At 37.3% G+C, this 15752-nt stretch overlaps 1 non-coding gene across 1 annotated transcript; it reads right to left on the bottom strand.

Moving 5' to 3' along the window:
* Nucleotides 1-15314: 15314 nt before the first annotated feature.
* On the bottom strand, nucleotides 15315-15543 carry LOC124923231. Its single transcript, XR_007098233.1, has one exon. It is a non-coding gene; the product is annotated as a small nucleolar RNA U3 (small nucleolar RNA).
* Between the last annotated feature and the right edge of the window lie 209 nt (nucleotides 15544-15752).

Below are 15752 nucleotides of genomic sequence, written 5' to 3'. Positions count from 1 at the left end.
AATATATTGAGATCTATAGCCCAAAAAATTATAAAATTTTTGTAGTAGGTTCAAAGAATTAGTTTTCACCTCTCTCAGAATTTTCATAATTTTCGGAACACTTTCGGGAAAACATCCATTTTAGTAGATTCATATCGGGAGTCTCGTAATCCCGAAAAGTTTTGAAATCGAGTGCAAAATGTTTTTGTAAAAATATGTTCGACATGCGTAAAAACTCTAATGATTTTATAACCTTTTGGGAAATTACCCGATTTTGATTGTTGCACACTTTAGGGCTCCAATTCCCCTCTTTGATCCTTAAACAACATCTTGATATACTGGTGAAGTCCTTTTCGTACAAGAATTCATAGTTCAAATCAACAAGCACAATTTCAAGAATGTGTGTCCGTAGAGTGAATTAAGGTTTTATTATATCTTCTTTTGCCTAGGAAAACCTAACAAGAGTCCATAATAATCTCTAGAGTAAACATATGACATCATGTTAAATAGACTTTTTTTTAGAAAAGACTTACACCATTAATTAAAAAGACCCGCAAAGGGTAAAAGTAGTACAAGAGCTGAAATTGAGCTTACAACAATTTTCTGAAAGTCAACACACGATGGTCATGAGGAATCTACAGTTGGCCTAAGAAACGCACACGGACATGAAATCAAAGTACAAAAGTGAATAAGAAATTAAACTAGTTATCAATAAATAAACAAGACGATAAGGGTTGATTTCCTCAAACTTGTCTCTCTTGTCTTTACCCTTGTTCTTTCTTTCATTCTTTCTTGTCACCCTTAGATCTTTTGGGGATATACTTCCGGATAGAGTTCTAGATTTCACGTCTTCGCTAGCTTCTTTTGTCACTTTTTTTCTTTAGGGCTTGAGTTTGGAGTTGAGCGTATGAGTTGTTTCCCTTAAGGTGGTTTATTTGCCAACGTTGCATCTTTCTATGGTTTCAGAGCTCATGGTTTTTGAGATGCTTTGACTTTCGCTATCATCCACGTTGACATCGGGCTTTTCGAACCTAATTAGTGGGAAAAGGGCCTCGGTTTTAGGCTCGATGGGATCGGGATCGGTTTGGATCTCGTTCATGTGTTCGTTGTGGCTTTCATTTGCTTTGAAAATTTCGATATAAGATTTCTTGACCACCTTGAAATTCTCTTGTTCGTGGATGGCCACGGGTTTCTTTTGCTTTTTCCCGTCCTCTTTTTTCGACTTCTTGTACATGACCTCAATGGTGGCCATGTTTCATTTCCGGCATCTTAGCTCGATTTTTTGGTTTTGTACTCGTTGAGTCGATCTCAATACAAATGCGGGCAAACGTGACCCGTTCAAATGAGTCAAAGTCGGGATCGAGCTTAAGTGACTTTCCAATGAGTACGGTGAGGTAGGCAAGTGTTTTGGCATTACAAAGGTGTAGTGGGATGTTTCTCAGTCTCAACCACACTTGTTCGGATTGTGGCAGTTTGCTATTGATGTCCATTTCTTCATTCCATTTGGCGAGCTTGAAACATAAGTTGAACATGAAGGTGAAAGATGAGTCGGCAATGGCTTGAACTTCGGGCTCCATGCCAAAAGTGAGGAATAAATAGCCAAAGTTGTTGACTTTAACTTTTTTGAGTCCCTTTTCACTCCATTGTCGGAAAAGGACGACCTTGATTTCTCGAAATGGGACCTTGTGGGTGGTCATGAAGAGACCGACAACAACTCGCTTCCAATCGTTGACGCATCCCTCTTCAATTTCCAAGGGGAGTTCGATTTGGAGCGGGTGTTCAAGAATTTTAATTTTTAGGCTATGATCCACATTGAGTTTGCCTCCATTATCTATCCCGTTTTTACCCCAAACCTTGTTGAATTTCCATGTTCGGTTTGCGTTTATTTATGTAGTGTAGCCATAGGTTTGGGGGAACTTGTAGAACTCCCTCATAACACTAACCGACCACAGAACAATTTCCTCGTATTCAGCTTTGTCGAATGAGTTCCAATCTTGCTCGAATATGATTTTGAATTGTCAATGATTTGCTCGCTCCTTTCATTGAGCGGCCAGGATGGGGATTTCGTGACATACAATAGTGACTAAGGTGAGCCCGACTAGAAAAACAGCATCGTGACTAGTTAGGGTGGCAGCGACATGGCCTGTCGAAAGAGTGGCGCTACTGGTTTGGTTGACAATATCTAGGTCGGTCGGGGTGAGGCTACATCACCGTTCAGGGAATGGGTGTCATGGCCAGTTGGGAGATGAGTCGAGAGACGAGCACGACTGGTTGATAGACCAGCCATGTGATTGGTCGATGCAATAGTTGGATTGAAGGCAGCGTCATCTGTATCAGTAGCACTGTGACCGGTCGGAGAACTAGAAGAAGTGGTAGCCCTTTCAGCCAATTTCTCCAGACTCACTTTATTTTTTCTTGTGCTTTAGGTCGGTTAAGAAGGATGATCGAGCGTGTGAGTTTAAGCATTGATTGTCAGAAAATTGAAAGTTGTAGGCCTTAATTATCTATTATACAATTAGGGTTTATTTAATTATTAATGGAATTTAGCCTGTATGTATAAGTAATTTAGGGTTTCTAGGCTATTTACTCTTATATAAGGGTTGTTTGTAAAGGTTGAATATACAACACTTAAGATTCTCAATACTTTTTTCCTTTTTAGCAAATTTATTTTCCAGAGTTTCATATCTTCATAGTTGTTCTTAGAAAGATCCAATAGTCAAAGCCAACGTTTGGTATCAGAGCTAGGTTGAAGAACATGGCGTCGACAAGATCAACTAAAGATGCAACGCCAATGAAGATTGGAAGAGTAGGGAACATGACGCTTTCCTATCCGTTACTCACGAAGAGTAACTACTCGGTGTGGGCGTTGAAGATGCGGGTAAACTTACAAGCACAAGGAATGTCAAGACTTTTTTCCTTTTTAACAAATTTATTTTCCGGAGTTTCATATATTCATAGTTGTTCTTAGAAAGATCCAATAGTCAAAGTCAACGTTTGGCATCAGAGCTAGGTTGAAGAACATGGCGTCGACAAGATCAACTAGAGATGCGACGACAATGAAGATTGGAAAAGAAGGGAACGTGACGCTTTCCTATCCGTTACTCATGAAGAGTAACTACTCGGTGTGGGCGTTGAAGATGCGGGTAAACTTACAAGCACAAGGAGTGTGGGAAGTTGTGATGCTCGACGATGTCGACGAACAGATGGATAGAATGGCTCTCGTCGCCATCTATCAAGCACTCTCTGAGGACATCCTTCTCATGGTGGCTGAGAAGGATTCCGCCAAGCTAGCGTGGGAGACGCTAAAGACAATGCATGTTGGATTGGAGAGAGTCAATGAGGAAAAAGTGTAAACCTTGAAGACACAATTTGAGGCGATTCATATGAAGAATGGGGAATCGGTGGATGATTTCTCCATGAAATTGACATCCATCGTGACTGGTATCCGCTCATTGGGAGATAAGGTGGAGGAGATCTCCGTCGTCAAGAAGTTCCTTAGAGCCATACCACAAACATACATGCAGATCGTTACAACGATCGATCAATTTGGTGACCTCAAGAATATGACCGTCGAGGAGATCGTCGGTCGTCTCAAAGTCCACGAGGAGAGACTTCGCGGATACGGAGACCAAGAGGAGGAGCATCTATTGCTCATGCATGATGAATGGATGTCACGAATGAAGAAAAACAGAGAAGCCAATTTTTCTTCTAGATCGTTGAGTCACAACGGCAACGATGGAGATAATCGAGGTCGTGGCAAAGGGAAAGGTAAGGACGAGGTTGTGCAGAAAGATCACCTTGACAAGAAGATACCAAGTCTTACAAAGACAAGAGCATAGTGAAGTATTAAGCTTGTCAAAAGTATGGGCATACGCGTCTGAGTGCCTTAACAAAAGGTTTGACGATGAGGCAAACCTCACTAGCTTCTATGATGAGGAGCCAACATTAATGTTTACTGAGTTACTGACAAAAGCTTTTTCCGAAGACGATGATGCAAACCTCACTAGCTTCTATGACAAGGAGCCAGTATTAATGTTTGTTGAGGGAGACGAGAAGACAAACCTTGAAGAGTTCATGCAAGAACCGTCCAAGGAGGACCGTAGGTGGTGTTGTTCAATGAAGTGAAAGTCATGGAGAAACTCCTCGCAAGTGGCGATGAGTGTAATCACACTATTGTGTGGTACCTTGACAATAGAGCAAGTAACCATATGACAGGCCAACGAGAGAAGCTAAATGAGCTCGACGAGAAAATTACCAGAAATGTGAAGTTCGAAGACGGAAGCAAGGCGCACAAGTTTCTTGATCCAGCTTGCGGAAAAATCCGTGTGAGTAGAGATTCCGTATTCGAGGAGAAAAAGAAGTGGGAGTGGTGTAACAACAACAACAAGCTCGTACAAAATTCCGTGGAGTTCGGAATCTTACAAGATGTCTATGCGGAGGCACCACTAGTAGAGATGGATTTTGATGAATTGTTGTTGCCTACCAACGACGAGCCAACAACATATCACGAGGCGGTAGTCGAAGAGTCGTGGAATGAGGTCATGAACAAAGAGATCGAGTCTATCAGGAAGAATAAGACATGGGAGCTCACCGACTTACCACCCGGTCACAAGACCATCGGGTTAAAGTGGGTTTTCAAGTTGAAAAGAGACATCGAAGGCAACATCCTGAAGCACAAAGCGAGATTGGTAGCAAAAGACTATGTGTAGAAGCAAGGCGTTGACTTTCAGGAGACATTTGCACCGATGGTGAAACTTGACACGGTTAGACTAATTCATGCATCGCAGCTCACCGTGGATGGGAGATTCACTACTTGGATTTCAAATCAGCATTTCTCAATGGTGACATCGAAGAAAATGTCTATGTCGCCCAACTTCAAGGCTTCATCATCAAGAATAAAGAGCACAATGTGTACAAGTTATAGAAGGCTCTCTACGGACTAAGTCAAGCACCAAGGGCGTGGAACACTTGCCTCAACAAGAGAATGATGAGTCTCGGTTTCGTGAAGTGTTCTCAAGAGCAGACTGTGTACATGAAAAACCATGGAGAAGAAGTACTCATTGTTGGCATATACGTCGACGACTTGATTGTGACAGGATCAAGTATCAAGGGTGTTGAGGAGTTCAAAAAACAGATGATGAAGGAGTTCGAGATGAGTTATCTCGGGCTACTCTCGTACTATCTTGGTATTGAGGTGGACCAGAAGAAAGATAACATCGAGGTGAAGCAGGAAGCTTATGCGAAGAAGGTGTTGAAACAATTTGCAATAGAGGATTGTAACTCGAGCAAGTATCCTATGGAAGAAAAGTTGCAGCTCGGAAAGGATGTGGAAGGAAGCTTAGTGAATCTGAAGGAGTATAGGCGTATCATTGGGTGTCTCAGGTACTTGACGCACACTCGACCCGGTAACTCCTATGCAATTGGCATAGTGAGTTGATACATGGAGAATCCTACCACTCTACACCAACAGGTAGTAAAAAAACATTCTTCGTTACGTGAAGGGAACGACGAGTTATGGGATTCAGTTAAGAAGAGGACAAGAAGTTGAAGAACTCGTTGGTTTTACTAACAGTGACCTAGCCGGTGACACAGACGATTGAAAAATTACTAGATGGATGGTGTTTTATCTCAACGGGAATCTGATCACCTGGCAATCTCAAAAGCAATGAACTGTTGATTTATCTTCATGTGAGGTGGAGTTTATGGCAGCTACTACAACGTCGTGCCAAGGACTTTGGCTAAGAAACTTGTTGAGCGAGGTGTTCGAATGCGAGCCGAGGCCGGTAACCCTCTATGTCGACAACAACTCAGCAATAATATTAATGAAGAACCCGGTGTTTCATGGACGTAGAAAACACATCGACACTCGGTTCCACTTCATCCGTGAATCCGTTGAGAATCGACAGATCGTTGTAGAGTTTGTAGGCACTAAAGAGAACCATGCAAACATTCTCACTAAGACATTAGCAAGAGTCAAATTTGCATAGATGCGAGAGCTACTCGGCGTAAAGAATCTCGAACCAAATCAAGCTTACGGGGGAGATTGTGAGTTTAAGCATTGATTATTAGAAAATTGAAAGTTGTAGGCCTTTATTGTCTTTTATACAATTAGGGTTTATTTAATTATTAATGGGCTTGGGCCTATATGTATAAGTAATTTAGGATTTCTAGGCTAATTACTCTTATATAAGGGTTGTTTTTAAAGGTTGAATATACAACACTTAAGATTCTCAAGACTTTTTTCCTCTTTAGCAAATATCTATTTTCCAGAGTTTTATATCTTCATAGTTGTTCTTAGAAAGATCCAATAGTCAAAGCCAAAAGAGCGTAGGCTCATCGTGGCTCAGCATGCGCAGTAGACAGCCAAATGTCTTAGCAACCAGTAACAATTCATACATGTAGTAGAAATCAACAATAGTAATCTACAGCAGGAGATGACATCAGAGAAGCTAGCAAAAGCCATCCAACCCAGACCTGTCTGATTGAGGAGTAAACTGCATAGTAGACGACAACCAACAGATCCCCAAAAAGCAAACAAAAGAAACCAGAAACAATAGGCAAAGCCAAGGCGCTAGATAATATTGTGTCGTCCATGCAGATCGGGTTGTGCCACATGTGCCTAGTGTGTCGCCCGTGTCGATTGTGTCGTACCTCCTGTGCTGATCGCGCTTCCTTTGATCAATGCTGATTTCGGCACCGATTTTATGACTTCCGACTGAAGACAATATCGTGTCGCATATGCCGATCTTGTAGTGAATGTGCCGATCGTGTCGTGTTGTGTCGCCTGTGTCGATCGCGCTTCCTTAAAAATCTCAGAGATTTTCTCTCTTTCTAGGGTTTTTTGTATTTTAAATAGATTTAAGACAGGATAAATCGAAACCAAGAGAATTCTAATAGCTTGATGTCAACCTTTATTGAAATCTAACAAGATGTAAGATTATTTTTTTTAGATTATATACAAGGTTAGGATATACACAAACAAAAGAATTCTTAACTCAAAATGCAAACGTGTAACATGTAACGTACCTTCACAAACAAATGGCCAACTACATTCGAGTAGAGACTATCCCACGGGATAGGTGCATAGAACATAGCTTCTTTGTCCATTTCCTCATATATAACCAAGCACCAGACTCTTAATCTGTGAATACTCTATTTTCTTTCCTTTAGATTTTTTATGAAGTAACTAATGTGGTGACTCTTAAAGTCAATCGGATTACTACGTTTTGTACACGTATTATTCTGGAACTTGTACAGGCCAATCAAAAGAAGTTTATCATATAGAACTCCACTTTGGTTCCTCATCTCAAATAGATAAGACAACATCATAGATGGATAGTCTTCTTATATACTATTTGTTAGATTTCAGAGAAAGGTAAGTCACATGGTTCTATAGCATAACTTTCATAGAAAAAACCTTTTTTTCTTTCTAAAAAGTGCATGAGTTGTGCTTACCATTCAAGTCCTTCGTTGTGTTCCCTCCGTGGACGGAGCACTCGCAAAGATATGTAAGACATGAGACCAGCCAATTTCGGATCGTACAAACCGCTCTTAAAGACGGAGTATTCGAATGGATAAATCTACTCCTATAAACAAATCTTTCTATTCTCTAAAACAAAAGATGTTAGGTGAACTTTTAAATTGTTAGACGCATAAACATAATATCTTGCGTACACGAAAAAAAAATTAGGAGAGAGAGTGGCGAAATAAAAACGCATACAAGAATTAATTTATTAACCAGAATTAAGTTTGCCTCATGACCTTCTGCGTTATGCAATTTTAACCTCCAAATTCTAATTTCGAATTATTTTCAATAATTCCAAAACAATTCAACCTTTGGACAATTTTCACATCCAATTCGACCCATAAACTTTAAATATGTCCAATTTTGACTATAAAGTTTCAATTTCAACAAATTTGAAATTCTTTAGGGCTTGTTTGGTTCTTTTTTCACACTAAACAACCTTATTTTATCAATTAAAGCTTCTAATTCAGCTAAAGTTTCTTTGTGAGGTAAACTAAAGTGGCAACTCTTAAAGTAAATCAGCTTATTACGCTTGCACGCGTACTAAGCTAAAACCTATACGGGCAAACCCCAATAATTTTATGATATAGAACTCTACTTTTCTTACTCATGTCAAAAGATAGGACAACATCCTATACCTATAGTTTTTCTTATCTACTTTTTGTAAGATTCGAGAGTAAGATTAGCCAAAGAGTTCAGTAACATAACTTATGTAGAAAAATCTTTTTTCCATACGGGTTGCATTTACCATTTAAGTCCCCCGTTGCGTCCCCTCCATAAGGGAAGCACTCGAGTGGATAAGTAAGGCATGAGACCAACTAATTTCGGATGACATAAATAGTCCTTACAAAAGGGGACATTCGAATGGATAAATTAAAAGAGACATGTGTACAGAAAAAGCATAGGTGACGAAATATACATCCTACAAGTTGCAAATCCATCTTTTAGGCTTTCTTATGTTTTTCCTTTATTTTATTCCATTCGTGATCAAAAAACTCATCCTCTGTGATGCAATTTTCAAATATTAAGTTATCACCAACTGTAATAATATTAGCGTTATTAATGATAAAAACAAATTTTGAAAAATGAGCATTAGTTATTGTAGGACATAATTGCATGGTTAATGACATGTTTGTTTGATACGTAAAATACAGAAATTTAAAACATATTCGGATAGTGTTTATTACCTTTTTAGGTATTTTTGCATTCTCCTTTCTCGTTATAAATCTCGAGTTAATGAACGTTTACTTTATCAAACGAAAGTTGAAAAGAGGTACGAACTCAAGTGATCTCAACGACTAGTTGTAGTGCAAGAGATGAAGACATGGTCATGGAGATGATATTCAAGACGACTTCATTCATGGACGAACTTCAAGAAACTCAGGAAGGTGAGCCTAAACATGAACCTAGCTTAAAAAATGTTTCCACCTTCACTTCAGTCAAAAACCCTATAAAGCATCAACCCTCTACTAATAGACGTTGTCCCACTAATCACCTCCCTTATAGGCTAATTCGTAAGATGAGTATTGTTGGTACTACAATTCTGATGATGAAAAATTGAATTTGTTCTCCGTCCAAGCTAAAGAGACAATGCTCGGATGTGTCAAGAATAATGATCTAAAAGTTTATGTGACTCTACCAACATTTGTTCTTATGAAGGCCTTCAATGAGATAATGGATAGGATGTAGGAAATCATTGCCTCATCAAAATTCTAACATGAGCAATTTGTCAATACTAGGGTTTCTTCAATCATAGGCAGTCCAAGGAAAGACCTTCTAGAAATAGGTGAAGTCCATTTGCCTCTTGATTTTCAAATGCCTAACTTGACTAAAATCTCAAATGTTGAAGACCCAATCATCTTCATGTACAATTATTTGTCAACTATGGGGTTAACAAATCTAACCCGCTCCATGTTAGTTCAACTCTTCCCTTTCTATTTAACGGGTGGAGCCTTTCATTGGTATGCAAGAGACAATATTGTTTCTCTTCTAATAATCGGAGAATTGGGAGACATGTTTGTTCAACATTTCAGTGCTAACATCAATCAAGGTCAAACTATGCAGGAATTTGAATGGGTAAAGAAGGGGAGACATGAAATCTTCGTCACGTTCTGGAGTCGATAGCATCATATTGCTTTCAATATTAACCATCCTCTTTATGAATCAAAGCAAACTGAAATTCTCATGGAAGGCATGAATGATTAATACTTCATCGTTGTTGCTTTTATGGTTTTCGCTTACATGGCAAGTCTAGTTGCCATAAGATTTTATCTCGGCGATCTTTTCGGTCAAAGCAAAGAAGGTGAATATTCATCTTCAAACTTGAATGATAAAGATAAATAAGATAACAATAAGAAGGACATGAATAATTCTATCTAAGGATTCGTAGAGCCTTGTTTCTTCTTTACGAGTCAAGCTCCTCTTGTTGAAAACTATCTCTCTCTCTTGTTACATTCATGTAATTCAAACTGGATATTGACATTCAGTTAAATGAATATTAAGCTTTGTTTTCCACATGTGTTTACTAGTTGGGATATTGACATAGACCTCAATGATTAAACCGGAAAGATTAAAATTGAACATCTTTACAAATCCCCTAGTCTAAACTAGGGGAATTTTGTAGAATATGTGTAATAGTTCATTCCTATATTTCTCGACACCTAGCCAAGCTCGAGAGTGTTATTTTTTTTGGGAAACGACTTAGTGTCATTTCATTAAAAAAATCCCAAAATAGGGAAATGAGTTTCAAGAAACAAAGGTAGACAGACCATATATTTGTTGAAAACACCAACTGAGTTTCAAACAGAACAACAAACTATTGAATTAAAATCAAGTCATCAAACAAAAACTATTTGAACCTTCCTTTCTTTGTAATGATTTTATAGGGGATATTCTACCTTTAATTGATCTTCCAACTATCTTCATTAATCAAAATTCTCCTCCATGTATGTATGAGAGCGTTGTCATCAGAAACAATATCATCCCAAACTTTTCCTTCTGTTTTCTTATTCGTACTATGAATTCTTGTATTTCTTTCTCTCTAGGTATTGTAGACCATAACTCCAAAGAATCATTTAAAAACTTTCGCGTAGAAGTTATCGTCCTTAGCCTTTTTCTTTACAAGCTCTATGATTTCGTTCTATGTACTTGAAAAGTTTGTGATATTCATGTTCTGAGAAAAATTGATCCACAACTTGGATATAAATGTGCACTCCCCAAATAGGTGGTCAACCCTTTCTTCTTTTATTGCTCAGATTGGGCAATTGACTTCTAGAATATTCATATACTTCTTAATTTTATCTCTTGTCGTCAATCTTTTCCGGAAAGTCAACAAAATGATGAATTAGTGTCGATTTATAACCTTTGAAGACCAGACTACTTTTATAACCTTTGAATTATTTGTCAACTATGGGGTTAACAAATCTAACTCGCTCCATGTCAGTTCAACTCTTCCCTTTCTATCTAACGAGTGGAGCCTTTCATTAGTATGCAAGAGACAATATTGTTTCTCTTCTAATAGTCGGAGAATTGGGAGACATGTTTGTTCAACATTTCAGTGCTAACATCGATCAAGGTCAAACTATGCAGGAATTTGAATGGGTAAAGAAGGGGAGACATGGAATCTTCGTCACGTTCTGAAGTCGATGGCGTCATATTTCTGTCAATATTAACCATCCTCCTTATGAATCAAAGCAAACTTATATGATCATGGAAGGCATGAATGATTAATACTTCATCGTTGTTGCTTTTATGGTTTTCGCTTACATGGCAAGTCTAGTTGCCATAAGATTTTATCTCAACCATCTTTTCGGTCAAAGCAAAGAAGGTGAATATTTATCTTCAAACTTGAATGATGGAGCTAAATAAGATAAAATCAATAAGTAGGACATGACATAATTCTATCTAAGGATTCGTAGAGCCTAGTTTCCTCTTTACGAGTGAAGCTCCTCTTGTTGAAAACTATCTTTCTCTCTTGTTACATTCATGTAATTCAAACTAGGATATTGACATTCAGTTAAATGAATATTAAGCTTTGTTTTCCACATGTGTTTACTAGTTGGGCTATTGACATACACCTCAATGATTAAACCGGAAAGATTAAAATTGATCATCTTTTCAAATCCCCTAGTCTAAACTAGGGGAATTTTGTAGAATATGTGTAATAGTTCATTCCTATATTTCTCGACACCTAGCCAAGCTCGAGAGTGTTATTTTTTTTTAAAACGACTTAGTGTCATTTCATTAAAAAAATTCCAAAATAGGGAAATGAGTTTCAAGAAACAAAGGTAGACAGACCATATCTTTGTTGAAAACACCAATAGAGTTTCAAACAGAACAACAAACAATTGAATTAAAAGCAAGTCATCAAACAAAAACTATTTGAACCTTCCTTTCTTTGTAATGATTTTATAGGGAATATTCTACCTTTAATTGATCTTCCAACTATCTTCATTAATTAAAATTCCCCTCCATGTATGTATGAGAGCGTTGTCATCATAAATAATATCATCCCAAACTTTTCCTTCTCTTTTCTTATTCGTACTATGAATTCTTGTATTTCTTTCTCTCCAGGTATTGTAGACCATAACTCCAAAGAATCATTTAAAAACATTCGCGTATAAGCTATCGTCCTTAGCCCTTTTCTTTACAAGCTCTATGATTTCGTTCTATGTACTTGAAAAGTTTGTGATATTCATGTTCTGAGAAAAATTGATCCACAACTTGGATATAAATGTGCACTCCCCAAATATGTGGTCAATGATTTCCTCTTTTATTGCATAGATTAAATATATTTTGCTTCAAATCCTCCTTCACTCATCCTCCATAAAAGTCAGACTTTTGTCTTCATTAATGAATAAACTTGTAATACTAGAAAATATTGTCATTGCTTCCTTGATTATACTAACAGAATTGAAAGTGTTATTTTCACACACACTCTAAGAAGCCAAAACAGATTTGTCAATATTCTAGCTACGCTCACAGCAATGTCGTAGATGCCCAAGGAAATTAAAATCAAACCTCTCGAGATCAAACAGATGCACAATCGCATCTCTGAGAAGCAAATCATCGCCAATGTTGATGTTGCTGCTAAGCCTTGGTACGAGCCGATCCAAATCTTCATTGAGAAAGGAGAATATCGTCCGCACTTCTAGAAGAAAGAACGACGTGTTTTTCGCTAATTCGCCACCTACTACGTAGTGGTGACCGACATTCTTTACCGTTGATCTTTCAATGAACAAAACATGCTCTTTAAAAATCAATCGGAGTCTACAAGGATCATAGAAGAAGTACATGCTGGAAATTGTGGCCCCACATGAACGGTATGACACTCTCGAAGAAGATCCTTAATTTCGGATACTACTGGCAGAATCTGGAACAAGATTGCATTTCTTAGGTCAAGAAGTATCATCAATTCCAGATTTATGCTAACTTTAAGCATACTCCTACTTCCTTTCTCTACAATATGACTTTTGCTTGGCCTCTATAATATGACTTCTCCATGTCTTTCTCCATAGGAATCGATATCAATCAAAAAGATTCATCCCCACGCCTCCAACAGCTATGAATTCATTCTAGTAGTCATTTACTATTTCACCAAATGAGTTAGGTATCATCCTTATTTTTTTTAAATTTATTTGATTACTATATTAATATATTTTAAGTTTTTTAATTTAAAAAATACATTATTTTTACAAAATCAACCTCAATCATAATTTTAGTGAACTTCAAATATTATTAATTGAAAAAAAACAAATATTAGGAAGTGTTCGAAAGTTTATTACGAGCATAAACTCTTGAGAAAATAAATAAAATGTTAGAGGCAACAAAACGTCAAAGAAGGAAACACCAAAAAGTGATAATGTGAATAACTCCAACAACTAACATATCTGAAAGAAACAGCAAGACCGACCCTAATAACTAATTAATGAGGTTTTTATTTCAGTGTCTGTATTTAGATGAAAACCTTGTGAGGCTCTCTTTAAACCTTGTAAAATATGTTTCGATATAAACAAAAAAAAATGGGACAATGTATTAAGCATTTAGCCCGCAAACACACTTATCCATTTAATCATGCCGCCTGACGGGTTCAAACTCAAAAACATAAGGTTAGTATTCATCTCTTATTGACGTTAGGTTAGAAGAATGGATGTTTCGATCTAAACAATATTCACACAAAAAGAAGAAGGCTTAGATTCCTGTCTTTTTAGATGTCAAAAGTATGTATACATATCATCTTCATGTAAGGTCTTGCTTAAAATATGTTTTGAAATGAAAAAACTCAAGAAAACACATATATAGAAAAAGACATAAGAAAAAAAAATCACATAAACAAAAGAAGGCATAGATTCATGTCTTTTAGAATATCAAGAATGCAGACCTATAAAACAGATCATGTTCAAGTAAAGTCTTATTTAAAAAAAAAAATAGTCTATCAGGCTTAATCATGCTCTAGAGGCCAAAACATATGTTTTCATTATGCATTTCAGTTGCAGGAATATCTAAAAGATGACCTTACAATGCCACCTTAAGGCATATCTACTTTAGCTCTGCATTATGTATGGTTTGACATCAACTTTGAAAGAGAGAATTAGTATCTTTATTTTTGTATATGGAAACAGTTAATCAATCATAGCTAGGTAGAATATTTGAATGAATTAGTTCATCTTAAAAACAAGAGGAATGAATTAGGATAGAGAACCTAGACCTTAAAAAGGTGAGGTTTTGTTTTAGAGTGCATCCATCAAACACCTTGCAGGCATATCTAAAAGATGAACTTGCAATGCCACCTTAAGGCATATCTAATTTAGCACTGCATTATGTATGGTTTGACATCAACTTTGAAAGAGAGAATGCATTCAAATCTTTATTTTTGTATATGGAAGCAGTTAATCAATCATAGGTAGAAGATTTAGTAAGCTATAAAATTATTTTATTAGCATACTCTCTTCTGTACACTAAAACAAGAGGAAAAAAAAGAAAGGTGAGCCTGTCAGACAACCGCTAGACCAACCCAGCCAAGGCCAAAGATCCGACTGAGAACGATCCTCTACACCACCTAAGGAATATTCTTTTTGAAAGGGTAGAACCTTTTTATTGATCCACAGTCAACACGGACCTTGGTGAAACATCCAAAATCAGAGTTTGTTATAAGCCATGACATGAGTTGATCTAATGGAAACACCTCATCATAAACTATTCTCCATATTTCAATTCACAAATGCAAACGAGTAAGCAAATTAAGAGTTCAGAAAAATCATCATTTATGCTGGCATGTGAATTTACAGAGTCTATAAGCTTTGAGCAGCATGCTAAGAATTTACACTTGTGGCTATTAAATAATTACTCAGCTAGCCAGAACATCAAGATGAAGAAACAAAGAAATATCATCAGCTCAAAAGGGGAGTTTTTTTTGCATAGTAAAATATGTTTGGATCAAAACAAAATTCACACAAATAGAAGAAGGCTTATATTCCTGTCTTCTTAGATGTCAAAGTCTGTATGCAATTAATCTTCAAGTAAATTAGTCTAGCGCAAAAATATCATAAACATGAATTCAAGAACACCCTGAAAAGACTTTTCAAGAAGAAGGCAGTAAGTAATATTATTATGTCAGCAATTATGAAAATCCTTCCTTCCTTCCTTCCAAAAGAAGAAAAAGGTCCTTTCCAATGAAGTTTTGCTTTAGAGTGCATTCCATCAAATCTAATTTAGCTGTGCATTGAAAGAGAGAATGCATTCATAAAATCATTTCATTTTATTAGCAGACTCTCTCTTCTTCTGTATACTAAATAAATAAAACAAAAATGTGAGCCTGTCAGACAACCGCTAGACCAACCCAGCATGGGCCAAAGCCCCCGACTGAGAACGATCCTCTACAGCAGTGTGACCACGAGCCGAAGCAGGTGGGAACAGCGCCGTTAATCACGCTCTGGTCTGGCGGCAACATCTCATCAACCAGACATAGATTCCTGTCTCCTTCGAAATCAAAGATACAGATGCACGAGCCTATAGAACAGATCCTGTTCAAGTAAGGTCGTGACTTGTACTCTCTAACCTTATTAATATATATAGTACAGAAACATATGCCATCTGGGCAATGTGGGATATAAACACTAGCTCAAGGAATTAATGATACAGAAAGAGAAAGAGAGAGATCTTTTATCTATCAGGTGCTGGAATTCATTCCGTAACTGCTGCTGCATGCATGCATCTGGAAGCTGAAATTCGACAATTGCTGCCACGAAAT

The sequence above is a fragment of the Impatiens glandulifera genome, chromosome 1 (genome assembly GCF_907164915.1).
Source record: "Impatiens glandulifera chromosome 1, dImpGla2.1, whole genome shotgun sequence".
Classification (NCBI taxonomy): domain Eukaryota; kingdom Viridiplantae; phylum Streptophyta; class Magnoliopsida; order Ericales; family Balsaminaceae; genus Impatiens; species Impatiens glandulifera.
Note: the sequence above shows the minus strand (reverse complement) of the source record. Positions and strands in the feature narration are given on the sequence as shown.